The sequence below is a fragment of the Chiloscyllium punctatum genome, chromosome 7, assembly GCF_047496795.1.
Source record: "Chiloscyllium punctatum isolate Juve2018m chromosome 7, sChiPun1.3, whole genome shotgun sequence".
NCBI classification, from domain to species: Eukaryota; Metazoa; Chordata; class Chondrichthyes; order Orectolobiformes; family Hemiscylliidae; genus Chiloscyllium; species Chiloscyllium punctatum.
Window position 1 is genome coordinate 36,212,993 of NC_092745.1, and position 20,913 is coordinate 36,233,905.

Below are 20,913 nucleotides of genomic sequence, written 5' to 3' on the forward strand. Positions count from 1 at the left end.
CTCCCAGATTGTGAGAAGGTTTGACACTTTCTCTTGTTTAAGACCTTGTCTGAGAAAATTAATTATTTCACTTAATGATTCACTGCATTACATGGTTCAGCACTTTGCCAACAGCACCTTCTAAGAAGCCTCTGCTCCGTCGAATTCCAGAAATGATCTGCCTTTCATAGACTGTAGGCAGACAACTCAAGATCAGCGCTATGGGAAGTCTCACAATAAATACTGGGGCTGACGTGGATTCATACAGTGAACCCAGCATTTCAGGAAGGTCACATCATTCTCAGTTTAACAGATGAGTTAATCAAACCTATATGTCCTAGCTACTGACCACTGCCTCACATGGCTCCAGGCAGGAAGTGTTTGATAGGTTTCTCGGGTAACACCACCAGAGGCAAGTAACACACCTGGAAATGTAGGTGTGGGAAATAGTACAGTTCAGACTGAAGACACATGACAGTTGAGTTATAAAGACAAAGCAAAGGAAATGAACAGTCCCAAATTTGTTTCGGGGGAAATTGGGTAAGTACCTCAAGAGGAAACATACAGAAGGACGCACTGATGGGATGAAACAAAGTGGGAGTAGACTTGCATGGAGACGAAATAACTGCACGAATCTGTTGGGCGAAAAGGCACATTTCTCTGATGTAAAGTCACTGCAAAATGTACTGGTCTCCTTCACAAAAGAACAATTTAATCACCAACTAATTTGGACAAAAGGGGTCCCTCAGACTGAAGACACTTCAGAGTCGAGTTATGAAGACAAAGCAAAGGAAATGAATAGTTCCAAATTTGCTCTGTGGATGAAAAGCTGATTTACACATTCTCAGCCCCTGGCAAAGTGCAACACTTCACAAACTGTACTCAAAGGGAAGTCAGGCTAGACAATGAGCTGCTTGATGTTGACTTTAGACCATGGTAAAAAGTTCACATTGCAGTGTTGCAAGTCTGAGTTACTGGGAGGAGTCATCCAGTGAACACTTCAATGTCAGTGCCACAGTAAAAGAGAAGTTGCATTGTTGCAATAGTAAAGAAAGTCTTTGTGCTGGACAATACTTTGTAACCAATGCTCAAGTCATCCACCTGAACCTCAAATTGTCAAAAACAACTTGCAAATATACATCACATTTCACACTTGTAGCATGTTGTTCTCAACCTTTGAAGTATATTCACTATTATAATATCGTCAAAAGCTGCAACAAACTTTCACACAGCAAGTTCCACAAATTAGAGAAATGGTTTAGTAAACGTTGAGCCATACTGACTCATGTAGTAGATTGACCAGGACCATGAGGGAGAACTCCACTCCTCTTCAATGTCACACCAAAACTCTTTTTAAAAACTCACCCAAAGGGGAAAAATGGGGCCTCACTTTGAAAACAATACTTCAGTGCTGCACCAGGACTGTCATCCAGGATTTCACTTCAGCGTTTGCTTAATCCGCTCTGCTGACTGAGGAAGAGTGCCACTGAGCCATGGCTAACACTCAGAGCTATTACATTGTGTCTCCAGTTGGGAGTAAAATGAGGTTCCTCGAGGATCACTGGGGAGATCAGAGTAAAATGGGGCTCCTCAGTTCCTGACCTTACTTCTGTCATAAGGTCAGAAGTGCGGATGGTTGCACAATATTCAGTACCATTCATAGATTCAGTATCTGAGGAGTTATGTTCAAAGGCAACAAGATCGAGACAATATGCAGGTTGGACTGGCAAGAGGCAAGTAAGTCTTGCACCCAAACTGCCAGTCAATGACCATCTCCAGTAGGATGCCTGTGACCAATAGAGTGCCACAAGGATCGGTGTTGGGTTCACTGCTTTTCTTAGGTTACATCAATGATCTGGATGTGAACATGGGACATAGTATGGTTAGTAAGTTTGCAGATGACACTAAAAATAGAGGTGTAGTGGACAGTGTAGCATCTTGTAACGGCAAATCGGGGCAAGACGTATGTACTCAATGGTGAAGTCCTGGGAAGTGTTGCTGAATAAAGAGACCTTGGAATGTATATTCATAGTTCCTTGAAAGTGGAGTCACAAGTAGACAGGATAGCGAAGGCGGTGTTTGTTATGCTTGCCTTTATTGGTCAGAGCATTGAGTTTAGGAGTTAAAAAATCACGTTGCGGCTGTACATGACTCTGATTCGGCCTCTTTTAGAATACCGTGTGCAATTCTGGACTCCCTGTTCTCAGAGGGATTTTGTGAATCTTGAAAGGGTTACGCAAAGCTTTACAGGAATGTTGCCAGGGTTGGGGGGGTTCTGCTATAGAAGAGGATGAATTGGTTGGGGCTATTTTCCCTGCAGCATCAGAGGCTGAGGGGCGACTGTATAAAGATATTTAAAAGGTATCTGGATGAGTACATGGAAAGAATGGTTTTCAGAGGAAAAAGGGCCAAACGCTAGCGAGGGGACTAGATTTTATCTCGGATAACTGGTCAGTATGGACAAGTTGAACCAAAGGGTCTGTTTCTGAGCTGTACAACTCTATAACTCTCAGAATATTCAACCAATGGCCCTTTTCATTCAATGGTGTTACCATCACTGAATCCTTCACTATAAACATCATGGGACCAGAAACTCATCTGGACTCTTCATATAAATATTGTGGGCTACAAGGGCAGGTCAGAGACTTGGAACACTGTGGGGTATAACTCACCTCCTGAATCCCCATAGCAAATCCACCGAGTACAAAGCACAAGTCAGGAGTCTGATGGAATACGCCCCACTTGCCTGGGTGAGTGCAGCTCCAGTAACAATAAGCTCGCCACATCCAAGACAAAGCAGCCCACTTGATTGGCACCACATCTGCAAGCAGCCAGGCCCTCCACCACCTCTACTCAGTAGCAGCAGTGTGTACAATCCACAAAATGTATTGCAGAAATTCAAAGATCTTTAGCCATATCCTCCCAAATCTGTGACCATTTAGATTTAGAAGGACAAGAACAGCAGATACACAGGACTGTCACTTGCAAAAGCCCCTCCAAGACACGCACCATTCTGATTGAGAAAAATATCACTGGTTCATCAGGATTGCTGTATCAAATCCCAGGAATTTCCCCCCTTAGGGCATTGTGGGTCTACCTACAGCACATGGACTGCAGTGGTTACAAAAGATAGCTCACCAGCTTCTCAAAATCAACTAGGATCGGTCAATAAATGCTGGCCAGCCGGCGATGCCCAGACCCTAGGAGTCATTTAAAAAACGTTCATTGAGGAGTTTAGAATTAAAATAGAGTTCCTTGGTGCTCAATGAGCTTTGAGTCATTTTTTTTGTTCATTCATGGAATGTGGGCGCTTATATAAATGTGGGCTAGCATTTATTGCCCCTTCCTAGTTGTCCTTGAGAAGATGGTAGACGGAAGAGGGTACTGCAGTTGCTGGAGATCAGAGTCAAGATTAGAGTGGTGCTGGCATTGCACAGCAGGTCAGGCAGCATTCAAAGGATGAAAGGCTTTTGCCAGAAACGCTGATTTTTCCTGCTCTTTAGATGCTGCCTGACCTGCTGTGCTACACCAGCACCACTCTAATCTTGACAAGATGGTGCTAACCTAGACTCACAATCTCATTAGGGAAGGACTTGCAAGAAGCAGTGGCAGAATTCCAAGTCAGGATCGTGGCCACTGTTTACAAATTGAGTCACTCACTTACACAATCTACATATTTTAGCTCCAGGTAAAAACAAGGACTGCAGTTGGTGGAAACCAGAGTCTAGATTAGAGCGGTGCTGGAAAAGCACAGCAGGTCAGGCAGCATCCGAGGCTCCAACCAGCAGTGTATTTGCAACATTATTACCGACAAGTAGGACAAAAGGATTACATGGAATTATTACCTTCACTTCATTTAAATTCCTCACTCGTTTGAAGAAAGCAGAGCTAATTCAGCTTGGCTTCATCCATGGGGCTTGGCTGGCACTGGGGTCTTCAGAAAACATCTCTGTGAGAATTTCTCTCGTCACGATGCATACAAGCTGGAAGAAGTAAAAGGGTAACAGAGAAAAAAAATTATATTAGATATGCCCGTTTCCCCCCCCCCCCCAAAAAAAAAGCTCGTTAGATCACTACATGGAAAACAAAAAGGAATACTGTTAAAAATATATAAAATAGCAACTGTTTGCTCCACAATCTGAACCAAGGATAAATTTAGAATATCATTGATTGCAGGAGAGAAGGCAAAAGAGAGATTCAAGAAGGGATTTAATAGGATTGCAGAACGACCAAGGGTAGGTGCAGATGTATTAGACAAGCTTACTAATATAATACTAAGGAAGGCACCACAACATAAAATGAGGCAAATCTTTGAAATAAAATGAATGACATCTGTGGCACATGCTGTAAATAGAAAGCAAACTATCATGGCTCCAATTATTAATTCCTAAAAGTTGACCAGAGGATTGGAGGGCAGCTAACTCCTCGATCAAAATAAGAAAAACAGGAATTTCTCAATCAGTTAGTTTTGCTTCATTTGTTGGTAAATTAAGAATTAAAAATATGGAGATAAATACGAGCACTTCAAGAGACAGTAGCTAATCAAAAGCAATGAGCATGAATTTCTAATTAGCAGGTTGTGAACTATCAAATAATTTGACAAGGATGTATTAATAAAAGAGCAGATTAGTACGAGAAAAAGTGTATATGGTTTTCATGGATTTTCAGAAATTATTTCAAGAAGTTACATCTGAGGAGACCAATGGCAAAACTCAAAAGCACCTCAAATGAAGGGGAGCAAAGTCAAATGGAGAGGGGTGGTTGGGAAAATGCAGGTCAGGGTAAAATATAGATTTCACACGAGAAAGGTGTGGAGAATGTAAGAGGCCCACAGGAGCCCATGCGCAGATTGCCCTTAATTGTTATAGTCATAAACACAATCTTGACTTGGGAATTTAAGAGAAGGAAACTAAATGATTCCAACTTGGGTTGAAGGGACAGAGATGGAATTGTTCTGCAGTGACAGATACAGAAGAATATTTACCGGAAGATGGAATTGAAGTTGAGAGTGAGATGAAGTAATACATTGAGTGGATAAGAAAAGGAATTACACCTGAAATGGGAAGATCCTAATCAGATCAGAGAAAAAGGCCACAAAGTATTCAAACATACAGGCCATTTAAAGTGACCGATATGGCCATTAAAAAAAACCTGACACTTCCAACTGCACACAAACAATTTAAGCGATTAAGTTGCAGAAGATCTTAGAATATTTTGGTCAATTTTGGGAACCTCAACACAGCACAAATTCAGACTGAAAAGTGCAACCTGTAAGGCTTTCTTCGTCTGAAAATTATGGAGTGACCTGTGGAAGATCAAGATTCTGGAGAGTTTTAAGAAGATGATTAATAATTATATGTTGTATTATCAACCAATGGAAAGACAGATGATACAGAAAAATAAAACAAAATGAGTGACTGGAAGAGACACCATGTAAATAGAAACAGAAACTATAGATTCTCAGGGTTGGCGAAGTGGCGATAGATAGGATTTCGTGAATAACAGGATGAGGTTGATGCTGATAAATTAATAATGGGAGAGTACAAACAGTGGAGGAGAAAGGGGCTTTGGACTTTTAGGGAAGGGGCAAAATGGGAAATTGAATTCAAAGCAGTCATCAGGATCGAGTTAATGTTTTTTTTTAACATGCTCTGTTATGCATATCATCAATCAGAGCTGCTGTGGAGCACTCTTAACTCACCTTTCTTGCTGAATTGAGAAAAAAACAATTTTGTGTTCAAACGCAAAAGCTGAAGCTCACTTCACAAAAAAACTCTTGCTCACACTCTCTACATCTTTCCATTTATTATTCTCAAGATAGTCTGGGGGTATTCGTAGATCTCCTGGATCGTGGCCAAGTTCCTTCCACTTCCTCAGCCGCTGCATGAACCATCTTCTCAACCTCTAAAGCATCAGGAGCTACAGAAAAATAAGGTTCCCTTTGGATTTTCAGAGGCATATCCTTTGGAGAATGGGCCTCCTGTACTGGCTGCTGCACTTTGCTACAGCTCAGCCCAAAGTCCTCATCAAACGAATCCTGGTCATCTGCCAGGTCATCCAGTGCCTCATGACTCAATTCCAACTCTGCCAGGCGTTTGGTCAATTCTTCCTGCCACTTGTGCCAAACACTGGGCTGCCCTGTTGCAAAGTACACAGACTATTGGTCTGTGTACGTTGGCCTCAGGTGACTGACTGTGTGGAGTTTGCACGTTCTCCCTGTGTCTGCATGTGTTTCCTCCGGGTGCTCCGGTTTCCTCCCACAGTCCAAAGATGTGCAGGTCAGGTGAATTGGCCATGCTAAATTGCCCGTAGTGTTAGGTAATGGGTAAATGTAGGAGCACGGGTGGGTTGCGCTTCGGCGAGTCGGTGTGGACTTGTTGAGCCGAAGGGCCTGTTTCCACACTGGAAGTAATCTAATCTAAAAATCTAATCAATCTAGAAACTGAAGGTCAGGAACAAAACTGTGAAATCATAGCATGAAAACGGGGAGACAAACAAACAAGAACCTTCTTTTTATATCTCAGAGTATGTCTGACGAGTTGGACACAGGCTGGAATTCATTTCCAATTTATTCACAGCCATGTCATGAAAGTTAAAGTTTCCACATGGAGTGACATTAAAGAGTATATTTTATCGGACTGAGTACTCAAACTCAATACACAATTCAGTTAATGGAGTCAGGAAAAATGCTTTATACTCGTTTTCAATTTTTAAAAATAGTTGACTTGATCAAGGTGGTGGAAAAAATCATCTTTACAAAGTTGCAAAGTATCCCAAGTGGTCTTCCTGAGCTTTAAAAATACATTTGTTCTGACAAGAACACATCACACTGAGCAATATTTCATGAGGCTCACAAAGGGAGAGATCCCACTGCTGACGATCATGGAGTGTGGAGGATAGGGAGAATACAGCTTTTGAACAGTTTCGGGTCAGATACATTGTATTGAAATCAGTGAATATTCTTCAAACTATGCAATCACAAGAAATATGGCTAGTTACGAGTTACCATGGAGAAAGTAATGTCCATTTTAGGAAATTGATACAGACTGGTCAAATCTTTCCTAGTTCAGAGTATAAGTATGGAAAATCTCTTCATCTACTAACTGTTGTGTACTTAGAGCAATGAATGATTTCAGACTGAACGTTCTGAGCTTCAGCTTTCCAAAATCAGATCACTTTCAGTTGACTGCTGCACCCCTTTTTATTCCTGCACTTTATAGGGAAACACAAATATTGACAAATCAGAACAGCATGTGTCAGTTTAGTCAGGGTGTTGCTGTTTCAAATCAAACTGACCCAAGCACCTATTTCAGTGTCTTCCTGCATTGAATGCTCAGAAAGGAATTCTGTTTCGGCGGGGTGGTGTGGACTTGTTGGGCTGAAGGGCCTGTTTCCACACTGTCAGTAATCTAATCTAATTTAAAACAGGAATGGACAGTATGAGAACTTGTCAAGCACTTTCATCAAAAGAGCTGCTTGTCCAATCAATGTGAACATGTGCAAACCATAAACCCTTCTGTTCTTCTTATCAGATGGCCATTCAGGCTCGGGACTTTGCTGGAAAATTGTATGTGAACTGATTTTGCAAGAGATTGAAAAGCAAAATTAAAAACTTAGTTTAACAGAACCTCTTTAAAAACATTGCCTCCCTTTTAGGGAAGGACAGAAAAGTGCAGGAGGAAAAGTTTTGAATTTCAATAGCAATCCTTCAGTTCTAAACTCAATAATTACACAGTGGAAATGGTCACTAAACCTTGAGAAATAATCAGGCATACTGACACTTATTGTGAGAATTGATGGGCAAGGTAGAAAACACTGAAACACCAGAAATTTTATTAATATTGCCCAGAGCTGGATTTTATCATCCACAAATATATTTAACAATTTAACAGTCTTTTTGTAAAGGGTCCTTAGTAAAGGGGAACACTCAGGGTAATTTCTGAAAATGATGACCTGAAAAATGTGCCTGAAAAAAGTGGAGTTGTATTTTGACATATTGTTACAGAAACAATGACAATCCTGTAAGTATGTTAAAACATGGGAATTTAAGAAGCTCTGGAATTATTAATAAAACTATTGCATGAATGCTTCGAGACCAATAACACATTTCCAATTCTTGAAATTCAAATCCATCCCAAAACAGGTTCAAAATTAATCCTTGCAGGTTGAGGACAAAGATCTGGAGACAAGACCTCCTCCTTATCATCATCACTGTCAGCTCTTTCAGATGTCTCCAATTGGATAACAGTCTGAGTTCCTCCTCTCGATCCTTGGAAGGTGACCTGGGCCACGATTCAACATCCAATTTGAACTATAATCCTTGATTAGTAAACTGGATCTTCTCAGCTCGAGACTTTGTGATTTCATGCAATTGTTCAACAGTGTCCTTGACAAAGGAAGATAGCTCAGGTGCACAATCCTTTATCTGAAATGCTCGGAACCAGCTGGTTCTCGGAATTTAGAACTCTTCAAATTTCAGAATAAGTGACAGTTTGATGGCGAAATGATTAAAAATCATACCGGAGGAGCATACTCACTCTATAAAATGGGGCGATGAAACAGAATTGTGGTTTGCCAGTGCTGCTCACCCCACCCCCCACTACGTCACATTTGAGTGATACGCCAAACAACCATGTTAATGAGGAAATAACTTCACAAAAACAACTTCGGAGCTTTTCGGATTTCAGGATTCAGTTTAAAAGATTGTCTACCTATATCATATCAACCAAAGAATTGGCCTTTGACTCACTGCTCTTCAGATCATCTCCGTTGAAGTCTTCCCTATCCTCACAATTGTCCTTGCGTTCCTCTCTTTTAATGTCCACGTGCTCCTCATGGATTTCCTCAGATTCAGGCTCGAGGAATGGTACTTTAAATTGAACCTCAAGTTGGTCCTTTTCCCTGTTCAGTAAATCCAACAGAGGAGTTGAAGAGATCTCATGGATATTTAGTGAAAACTTCTCCCATTGTGCACTGGAAGAACACACAGACACATTGGTGTTGATTTTGGTTTCTGTCTTCAGTACTGCCTTGGATGCCTTCTCCATGTACACATCATTCCAGTTCATGTTTTCTTCATTCTGGTCTTCACTCAAGTTTGCCAATCGTTGCTCCTCACCAGACTTGGACAAGCTCTCTTTTCAATTTTGGTCATCTCCAAAAGTTTCCACTGCCTTGCTAGATTCATTAATAACATGCAGCAAGTCAAACTTACTTGGTTCAGAAAACTGATTACTTGCATTTTGATTATTCAAGTTGTTTTTAAATGGATAGAGCTTAAAGTCGACTTGCCCTCCAGGAGTATTACTTCGAACAAACTCTTCCGCCTGCAGTTCTGCTAATTCTTTTGAAAGCTCTGGCTCAACCTCCATCACATGTCCCATTATTACGGCCTTCTGGCGTATCCAGCCCCGCACCAGCCCAAAAGCCATTGGCAAAGCTCGTTCTGCCCTTGAAGCGAAGTGTTCCTGGTTGGATGCTACTAACTAAACTTCTTACACTAATTTGGAATTCAGGCAGTTCATCGGTTTCAGGCAACATAGCTGTTTGAGTGTGACACGGACAGAGACAGTGTGATGGCGTGGGAGTCTGTTCCTCATTGCTTGCATCACTTTGCTCTTCTCAGTTGGTGATTTCAAGTCTACAAGTTGTTCTGAATGTACGCAACCACAGCTGGGAGAGTATTCCTCACCCAGCCACTCACTGATTTCATCATCCACACTGATGCTTGGTGAAACACTTCGAAAAAGCTTCTCCCCTTCATTCATTTCCTTCTGCTTGAAATGCTCAGGACAGGAGAGCACTTGGGCCTCAGTGTGATTTTTGTCACTGGTGATTTTGATCAGATTGCTGGGTGAGCCTCTGAGGGAGGTTACGCCCCCAGTGGGTATCCTGGTCCCAATCAACCCCGTCAGGGCTGGCACACAGCATTTGGGATCTCCCAATCACATGCAGAATTCCTTAAAGTGGCCAGTAAGGTATCTTTGCATTCTTTTGTTAGCAACGAATTAATGCAGCCACGCTTCAGATCGTTCTGAAACTTTCACTCATCAACAACCTGATATTGAACAACAAGACTAATGATTTCTGCAAAACATTCTCAAAATTCTGAAACCCGACAGTTTTGTTATATCGCGACATTTCTTTGCTTCGTCTTTCACAGAACAATTTCAGAATTAATTTAGACAACACCAATCCGACCGAATCTGAGTGCCCGACTCCTCTCTTCTTTTTAAAAAAAGTGTCCTGGACTCTATTTTGGATCCACAGGTCCCCGACCTGTTAGTGGGTGTCCCCACCTCCTCTTTAATCTTTCCTGAATTAATTCTTACCAAGGCCGATCCCTGGTAAGCAGCGAGGGGTCAAGTGAACCACTAATGAATGAGGGAGAAACCAAACGGACAAAATACTCACGTCTGGCTGGGTGATTCCTCCACACTCATTAGCGGAGGACTCAAGGCACTTACACCTCTTCCCATAATCTATCCAGAACGAGTCCAAGTCATTGCACCAGATGGGATTTGGACCCCAGTGGACTGGGGTGGGGGGGTTCTGTTCAATGATTGGTCAATAAGCACTCACATTCTGTCTGGTTCTTTAAGACTTCATTCTTTATTTTTCATATGGCCGGGTTATACACTTCCGTGTTCTTCAGAGGAGCTGCACGCATGGCTTAAAACAAAGATATTTTTATACTTTTCTAAAAGAAAGGTACAAGCCATTATTGCGTAGTACATTCAGACAATCACCAATCAAGTTACAAAATAATCTTAACTGACAGCAACTTGGTCCAATGATATTTCCTGGGAACCAACTTTATTTTCCAACACTTAAGCCACTCTTATCTCACTAACCAAATCTTTGCACCAGCACTTGAAGGTCAGTTAGATTGGCCAGTAATGTATCATCTAGTCTAGTTATTTCTATGATGTAAAGGAAGCATTGTCTGCTAATGTCTGTTGAGGCAGATTGTGACTAGTCAACTATGGACAATAACAGCGTTAAAAGCCATTTTATGCAGCTTTTAGCAGAATTGTCAATTTGCAGCCTAGAAGCCAGTTTGTCATATTATTTGCATTAAGAAGCCATTTTGTTCCCATTTTAGTTAGTAAGAGCATGTGTGAATTGGTTGTTCCTGACAACAACTGGTTACCTCAGTCTGCATTCAGGATTCAGATCTTCTGTAGATTGAGATAGGGAAGTGAGAAGCAAAGCAAAGGTCACATTTCATGTACAAAAGGGGATTGAATATGAATGGGCAGTGATTTAATTGTTTGAAAACTTACAGCATGGGGGTCGGATCACAGTATATGTGGCAGTTCTCTATTCCAACAATACTCAATACTTCGTAGAAATCTTTCACCCACTAGACTGCTTTTAGGCACATCTCAAAAACTCACCCAATAGAACTGATTATATTCTGGATGAACATATAATATTCTGCAGCAGCAAGTGTTCAACCTTCAGCCATCATTTCCTCTTTAAAAATAATGATCCATTCTTTCTTTTTCATATAAACAGATCGACTTCATTACAAATGCATTTTTTAAAAAAAAGACATTAAACTCCAGATAGCTCTGACCATGAAATATTTTATCTCAAAAGGTTGATTCAGCATTCAGTTATACAACAGACCCAGCTCATCCGCACCAACCAGATATCCCAATGTGACCTAGTTCCAGTTTGCCAGCATTTGACCCAAATCCTTCTCAACCCTTCCTAATGCCTTTTAAAAGGTACAAGTTGGAATTGTACCCCTCTCTGCCACTCTGGTAGCTCATTCCATGTGTGCAGCTCCCTCTGCCTGAAAAGTTATCTGTCAGGCCCTTTTTAAATCTTTCCCTCTCACCTTAAACCTATGCCCTCTGGTTTACAACTTCCCTGCCCTGGGAAAGAAATCTTGGCTACTCACCCTATCCATACCCCTCATGATTTCATAAACCTCTACAAAAACCCTTCAGCCTCCAATGCTCCATGGGAAAAATACTTCAGCCTATTCAGACTCTCCCTGCAACATCCTTGTAAATCTTTTCTGCACTCTCTCAGATTTAACATCCTTCCTACAGAAAGGTAATCAGAACTGTATGCAGTATTCCAGACGAGGCCTCACCAATATCCTGTACAGCTGCAACGTAACTCTTCAACCACTACAGTCAATGTTCTGACCATTGAAGGCAAGCATGCCAAATGCCTTCTTCACCACCCTTTCTACCGGCAACTCCACTTTCAAGAAACTATGCGCCTGCATCCCGAGGTCTCTTTGTTCAACAACGCACCCAGGGCCCGACCATTAACTGTATAAACTAGTGACTGGATAGAGAACTATAAAAATGAGATTTGATAGAGAAGTTTAAAAATGAAGACCATAAGACAGAGGAGTGGAAGTAAGGCCATTTGGCCCATTGAGTCCGCTCCGCCATTTAATCATGGCTGATGGGCATTTCAACTCCACTTACCCACACTCTCTCCGTAGCCCTTAATTCCTTGAGGGATCAAGAATTTATCAGTCTCTACCTTGAAGACACCCAACATCCCAGCCTCCACTGTGGTCCATGGCAATAAATTCTGGCTGAAGAAATGTCTCCTCATTTCCATTCTAAATTGACGCCCTCTCATTCTAAGGCTGTGCACACGGGCCCTAGTTTCCCTGCCTAACGGGAACAATTTCCTAGCTTCCACCCTTTCTAAGCCATGCGTTATCTTGTAAGTTTCTCTTCGATCTCCCCTCAACCTTCTAAACTCTAATGAATACAATACCAGGCTCCTCAGCCGTTCATCATATGTTAGGCCTACCATTCCAGGGATCATCCGTGACAGTCTCTGCTGAACACACACTCGTGCCAGTATGTCCTTCCTGAGGTGTGGGGCATAAAATTGGACACAGCGTTCTAAATGGGGTCTAACTAGAGCTTTATCAAGTCTCAGAAGCACATCAATGCTTTTATATTCCAATCCTCTTGAGATAAATGACAACATTACATTTGCTTTCTTAACCACGGACTCAATCTATAAGTCAACCTTGAGAGAATCCTGGACTAGCACTCCCAGATTCCTTTGTACTTTGGCTTTATGAATTTTCTCACAGTTTAGAAAATAGCCCATGCCTGTATTCTTTTTTTCAAAGTGCAAGGCCTTGCATTTGCTCACGTTGAATTTCATCAGCCATTTCCTGGACCACCCTCCAAAACTGTCTAAATCTTTCTGCAGCCTCCACACCTCCTCAGAACATCCTGCCTGTCCACCTAACTACTTATCATCGGTGATCTTTACCAGAAAGCCCCCAGCTCCCTTCATCCAGATCATTGATATATAACATCAACAGCTGCGGCCCCAACACTGAATCCTGCGGGACACCACTTGTCACCAGCTGCCATTCCAAAAAAAGAACCTTTTATCCCAACTCTCTGCCTTCTTTCAGACTGCCAATCCTCAATCCATGCCAGTAGCTCACATCAAACACCATGGGCCCTCACCTTACTCAGCAGCCTCCCATGGGGCACCTTACCAAAGGCCTTTTGGAAGTCGAGATGGATAACATCCACTGAGTTTCCCTGGTCTAACCTACTTGTTACGTCTTCAAAGAATTCAAACAGGTTTGTCAGGTACGATCTCCCCTTACTAAATCAATGCGGACTTATTCTAATCTGACCCTGCACTTCCAAGAATTTAGAAATATCATCCTTAACAACATATTCGAGAATTTTATCGACAACCGAGGTTAGGCAAATCGGCCTACAAGTTTCCATCTTTTGCCTTGATCCTTCTTGGAGAAGGGGGTGACAACAGCAATTTTCCAATCATCTGGGACTTTCCCTGACTCTATTGATTTTTGAAAGATCACAACCAACACCTTCTCTATTTCCTTAGCCACTTCCCTCAGAACTCTAGGATGGAGCCCATCGGGCCAGGAGATTTCTCAATTTTTAGACCTTTTAGCTTTTCTAGCACTTTCTCTTTTGCAATGGCAACCATACTCAACTCTGCTCCCTGATTTTCCTTAATTGTTGGGATATTACTCATGTCTTCCACTGTGAAGTCTGACACAAAGTACTTATTAAGTTCTTCAGCTATTATCTCCCATCTCTCGCCTTCCTGCATCAATTTGGAACAGCTCAATTTCTACTTTTGCCACTCATCTGTTTCTTATGTATTGAAAGTAATTTTCACGAACATTTCTAATATTACTGGTGAGCTTACCTTCATATTTGATCCTCTCCTTCCTTATTTCTCTCTTTGTTATCCTCCGTTTGTTTTTGTAGTCTTCCCAATCTTCTGATTTCCCAGTCTTCCCAGCCACTTCGTAGGCTCTGTCTTTTGCTTTGATACATTTCCTGACTTCCTTTGTCAGCCATGGCTCTCTAAATCCACCTCCCCCTTGCCCGGAAACACCCAGAAACTCCTGCCATTGTTGCTCTCCTGTCTTGCCCACGAGGCTCTGCTTCCAGTTGATTTTCGTCAGTTCCTCTTTCATGCCCCTGGAATTACCTTTATTTAACTGTAACACCATTACATCCGATTTTGCGTTCTCTCTTTCAAACTGCAGCCTGAACTCTACCATATTATGATCGCTGCCTCCTAAGTGTTCCCTGACTTTAAGATCTTTTATGAAGTCTGGCTCATTACATAAAACTAAGTCCAGAATAGCCTGCTCCCTCGAGGGCTCCATCACATGCTGTTCCAAAAAGACATCCTGTAAGCATTCCATGAATACCCTTTGTTTGGATCCACCGGCAACATTATTCAACTAGGTGATTTGCATATTCAAGTACCCCATGGTCACCTTGACCTTGCCATTCTGACATGCCCTATCTATTTCCTGGTACATCTTGCGCCCTTGGTCCTGCTGTGAGGTCACCACGTAACTCTCATTATGGTCTTTTTGCCTTTGCGGTTCTTTGACTCCACATCATCTGATCCTATCTCATTCAGTGCCGTGGATTGAATTTCATTCTGAACTAATAAGGCAACCCTGCACCCACTGCCCACCTCCCTCTCTTTTCGATAAGTTGTAAATCCTTGGATGTTTAACTGCCAGTCCTAAACCCCCTGCAACCACGTCTTTGTGATGCCGACCACATCATCATTCATGATGATTTGTGCTGTTAATTCATCTACTTTGTAACAAATACTATGAGCATTCAGGTAAAATGTCTTAATGCTAATTTTCTTATCCTCATGATTTCCAACATCTCTCGTAATATGTTCAAAGTTCTCCTTCGTTTTTGTTTCATTCCTGGTCTGCCTTCAACTGAAACCCTGCACACATGCTAACCTGTTGCTTATCGTTCTACTTGACTCCATACTCCCAATTGCTTTCCCTTTCCCTTTCCCCAGACTCATAAGTTTAAAGTCCGAGTGACCACCCGATTTATCCTTTTCGCCACAACACTGGTTCCAGATCAGTTCAGGTGGATACTGACTCATCGGTACAGATCGCCCAGGTTCCAAAAACTGATGCCAATGTCCCACGTGTTTACTTCCCTAATTTGCTTATCCCTATGACAATTAGCACGTGGCTCGGGCAGTAATCCAGAGATTATGACCCTCGAGGACCTGTTCTTCAATTTCCTTGCTGGTGCTTGATACTCCCCACACAGGCCCACATGCCTAGCCTTGCCTATGCTGTTAGTGCCAACATGGATCACAACAACTGGATCTTGTCCCTCCCGCTCCAATATCCTTCCAAGCCGGTTGGAGATGTCCAGCATCCTGGCACTGGTCCAGCAACACACCATGTGGGACTCCCAATCCAGCTCGTAAAGGGTACTATCTGTCCCCCTAATTATAAAATCCCCTATAACAACTATTTGTCTTTTTGCTCCCTTTCTTGAGTGGCCTTCTGAACCATGGTGTCATGGTCAGCTGGCTCATCCTGTCCACAGCCCTTTTCCTCATCCATACAGGGAGCAAAAATCGCATACCTGTTGGACAAGGTCAAGGGCTGAGGCTCCTCCACTCCTGAACTCAGAATCCCCCTTCCTGCCTCACTTACAGTCACGCCCTGTTGTTCCTGATCACTAACTGAATTTGAATTACTTCATCTACCCGGGTGTGACTGCCTCCCTTATCAAGCCTCACTTATCAAGCAGTCTCACGTCCGTTCCTGCTCAGTGTTTGCTCCGCCAAGCTAAGTTTTTATATTTTAAAGTGATCATCCCATCGGGTCTCTGATCCTCATTGTCGCTCCTCCCACTCCAACTGCTGCCCATAAAATGAAGAACACTGATCCCCCGAGATAAGTTTGTATATTTTAAAGTTAACTTCCCGTCAGGCCTCTGGTCCTCGCTGAAGGTGCTTGAGCTGCATGGAGGGAAAAATGTTTTCACTTCTGAGGCTGACCTGAACAGGAAGTTCACATTAACGAATCGAATCAGAAATTCAAAACAAGATATTCTTCCCTGAGAAAAATGACAACGTGGAACTTGCTTATGCCAGGAATGCTTCAGTTGAATGGCACGAATATGTTTAAGGGGAAATTAGATAAGTACCTCAGGGAGAAATATACAAAAGGATGCACTGATGGGATGAGACAAAGTGGGAGTAGAGACGCATGGAGACTAAATAACTGCACTAGCCTGTTGGGCCAAAAGGCACGTTTCCCTGCTGTAAAGTATCTGTAAATGTTCTGGTCTCCTTCACTCAAGAACCATTTAATCACCAACTAATTTGGACAAAAGGGGTCCAACTGAGGTATGAAAGAGAAATACAAGAGACATCCCTTCATAAGGTTACACAATTAACATCCATTACTGAAAGTACCTCTGCAGAGAGCATGGTTTAATCTTCAGCTTCTCAGTACCAGTGGAGTACAGAGTTTTAATTTGCGGTTTGGTTGAGCTTGAGCTGCCAACATCAAGATCTTTACTGGGTTCAGCTTGGGTCTTCATCATAAACTCATCATAGGACTGAAAGAAACATGGAGAGAAAGTGAAATTAAACGTTGGGATTTACAGAAGTACACATGACACTACTTTGCCAACTGCACTGAAATCAATGTACTTCTGAATTTTTAAATAAGTCTTCTGGCAACTAAGGAATAGCAGGATTTGGTTTTCAGCAAACTACTCCAGTGAGGACCCAAGTTTTCAATTCAATCAGAAAGTTGAAGCATTTTCTGGATGTATGCAGGGGAGCCAGACAGGTAAGCCAAAAACAAATAAAGCATTTGCCATTTGAATAATAGAAAATTCAGATGTAGGATGCAGTGTTCATAATCGTGATGTAATGGTGCAATATAATACTGAACAGTTGCTAAACTGAAGCACTTACCAAAATATTGTCCATCTGATCACGTTTTCTCCTGCCAAATGTCTTCATCTTCTGCCAGTCTGTCTTCTGACATTGCTCCTGGTTGAATCCAAACAACTTCATAACTTCATTAGAAATGAAGATCTGGGGATAGGAGCACAGGAGAAATGGCAGCTAATGCACATACCCTAAATACACAGACAAAACAACCTCCAATCCATTATCCTTCCTGTAAACTGCTCAATGAAGACTTTGATGCTTGCACCTTCTGATTCTTCTCCCATTCTGAATGATGTAAAATTGGATCAAACTCAAAGCATGTTCCATTAAACAAAAATCACTAAATGCTTTAAAACGTAATTATAATTGAAGTGAATAACATCAGTGAGACCCGAAAGCAGATACAAAACAACTTTAAGGTAGCATGCAACACTCCCAGATTGTGAGAAGGTTTGACATTTTCCCTTGACTAAGACCGAGACTGAGAAATGAGTAATTATTCACTTATCAATTCACTGCATTACGTGGTTCAGCACTTTGCCAACAAGTGCTGGCCTCTGCTCTGTCAAATTCCAAAAATGTTCTGCCTTTAATAGACTGTAGGCAGACAACTGAAGATCAGCGCTGTGGGAGGTCTCACAATAAATATTGGGGCTGACGTGGATTCATACAGTGGACCCAGCATTTCAGGAAGGTCAAATCGTTCTCAGTTTAACAGATGAGTTCAACAAAGTTATATGATCTAACCATTGACCACTGCCTCACATGGCTCCAGATAGGGAGATTGTGATAGGTTTCCCGGCTAACACCGTCAAAGGCAAGTAACATGCCCAGAAATGTAGGTGTGGGAAATAGCACAGTTCAGACTGAAGACACATTACAGTTGAGTTATAAAGACAAAGCAAAGGAAATGATTAGTCCCAAATTTGCTCTGTGAATGAAAAGCTGATTTACACATGCCCATTCTCAGCCCCTGGCAAAGTGCAACACTTCACAAACTGTGCTCAAAGGGAAGTCAGGCTAGACAATGAGCTGCTTGATGTTGACTTTAGATTGTGGTAAAAAGTTCACATTGCAGTGTTGCAAGTCTGAGTTACTGGAAGGAGTCATCCAGTGAACACTTCAATGTCAGTGCCACAGTAAGAGAGAAGTTGCACTGTTGTAATAGTAAAGAACTTGGTCTTTGTGCTGGACAATACTTTGTAACCAATGCTCAAGTCATCCACCTGAACCTCAAATTGCCAAAAAACTTGCAATATATATAACTTTTCACACTTGTACCATGTTGTTCCCAACCTTTGAAGTACAGCCACTAATTATAATATAGTCAAAAGCTGCAACAAACTTTCACATAGCAAGTTCCCACAAATTAGAGAAATGGTTCAGTAAACATTTAGCCATACTTACTCATGTAGTCGATTGACCAGGACCATGAGGGAGAACTCCACTCCTCTTCAAACTAGCACTAAAAATCTTTTTTAAAAAAACTCACCCAAGGGGGGAAATGGGGCCTCACTTTGAAAACAATATTTCAGTGCTGCACCAGGACTGTCATCCAGGACTTCACTTCAGCGTTTGCTTAATCCCTTCTGCTGACTGAGGAAGAGTGCCACTGAGCCATGGCTAACACTCAGAGATATTACATTGTCTCTCCAGTTGGGAGTAAAATGAGGTTCCTAGAGGATCACTGGGGAGATCAGAGTAAAACGGGGCTCCTCAGTTCCTGACCTAACTTCTGTCATAAGGTCAGAAGTGCGGATGGTTGCACAATATTCAGTACCACTCATAGGCTGCTTCAGTGTCTGAGGAGTTATGTTCAAAGGCAAAAAGATCTAGACAATATGTAGATTTGGACTGGTAAGAGGCAAGTAATTTTCACATCAAAACTGCCAATTAATGACCATCTCCAGTAGGAGGCCTGTGACCACTGGTGGCCCACAAGGATCGGTGCTGGGTTCACTATTTTTCGTCAATTACATAAATGATTTGGATGTGAACATGGAACATAGTATCGTTAGTAAGTTTGTAAATGATCCCAAAATTGGAGGTGCAGTGGACAGTCATGAAGGTTCAGAATACAACAGGATCTCGAACAGATGGGCTGAGGAGTAGCAGATGAAGTTTAATTCAGATAAATATGAGGTGCTGCATTTTGGAAAGGCAAATCAGGTCAGGACAAATACACTCGATGGTAAAGCACTGGGGAGTGTTGCTGAGCAAAGAGACCTTGGAGTGCAGGTTCATAGTTCCTTGAAAGTGGAATGAAAAGTAAACAGGATAGTGAAGGTGGTGTTTGGTATGTTTGACTTTATTGGTCAGAGCATTGAGTATAGGAGTTGGGATGGCATGTTGCGGCTGAACAGGACACTGATCAGGCCTCTTTTAGAATACTCTGGGCAATTCTGGACTCCCTGCTCTCGGAAAGATGTTGTGAATCTTGAAAGGGTAATGCAAAGATTTACAAGGGTGTTGCCAGGGTGGTGGGTTTCTGGTATAGGAAGAAGTTGAATTGGTTGGGGTACTTTCCCTGGAGCATCACAGGCTGAGAGGCAACTGTGAAAAGAGTTATAAAATTATGAGTGGTATGGATAGAGTAAATAGACAAGTCTTTTCCCTGGTGAAGGCAAATCCAAAACTAGAGGGCATAGGTGAGAGGGGAAACATTTAAAAGGTAGGTAATGGGTAACAGTTTCATGCAGAGGGTGGTGTGTACATGGAATGAGCTGCCAGAGGAAGTGGAGGCAGCTGGCATAATGACGATATTGAAAAGACATCTGGCGGCGTATATAAATAGGAAGGTTTGAAGAGGGAAATGGACCAAATGCTGGCAAATGGGACTAGATCTTATCTCAGATAACTGGTCTGTATGAAGAAGTAGAACCGAAGGGTCTGTTTCTGAGCTGTACATCTCTACGACTCTAAGAGAATATTTAACCAATGACCCTTGACATTCAATGGTGTTACCATTACTGAATCTTCCACAATGAACATCATGGGGGTTACCATGGACCAGAAACTCATCTGGACTCATTGTATAAACACTGTGGGCTACAAGGGCACGTCACAGGCTTGGAATACTGTGGTATATAACTCACCTCCTGATTCCGCAGAGTAAACCCACCGAGTACAAAGCACAAGTCAGGAGTCTGATGGAATACACCCCAATTGCCTGGAGGAGTGCAGCTCCAGTAACACACAAAAAGCTCGCCACATCCAAGACAAAGCAGCCCACTTGATTAGCACCACATCCGCAAGCAGCCATGCCCTCCACCACCCTCCACTCAGTAGCAGCAGTGTGTACAATCTACAAGATGCATTGCTGAAATCAGAGATCTTCAGCCAGATCCTCCCAAATCTGTGACCATTTCGATCAAGAAGGACAAGAGCAGCAGACCGCCACCAGCAAGTTCCCCTCCAAGCCACTCATCATTCTGACTTCGAAAAATATCATTGTTTCTTCAGGATTGCTGTATCAAATTCCAGGAATTCCTTCCCAAAAGGACATTGTGGGTCTACCTACAGCACATGGACTGCAGTGGTTACAAAAGATAGCTCACCAGTTTCTCAAAAGCAACTAGGATCGGTGAATAAATGCTGGCCAGCCAGCGATGCCCAGACCCTGTGAGTCATTTAAAAATGTTTATTGAGGAGTTTAGAATTAAAACGGGGTTCCTTGGTACTCAATGG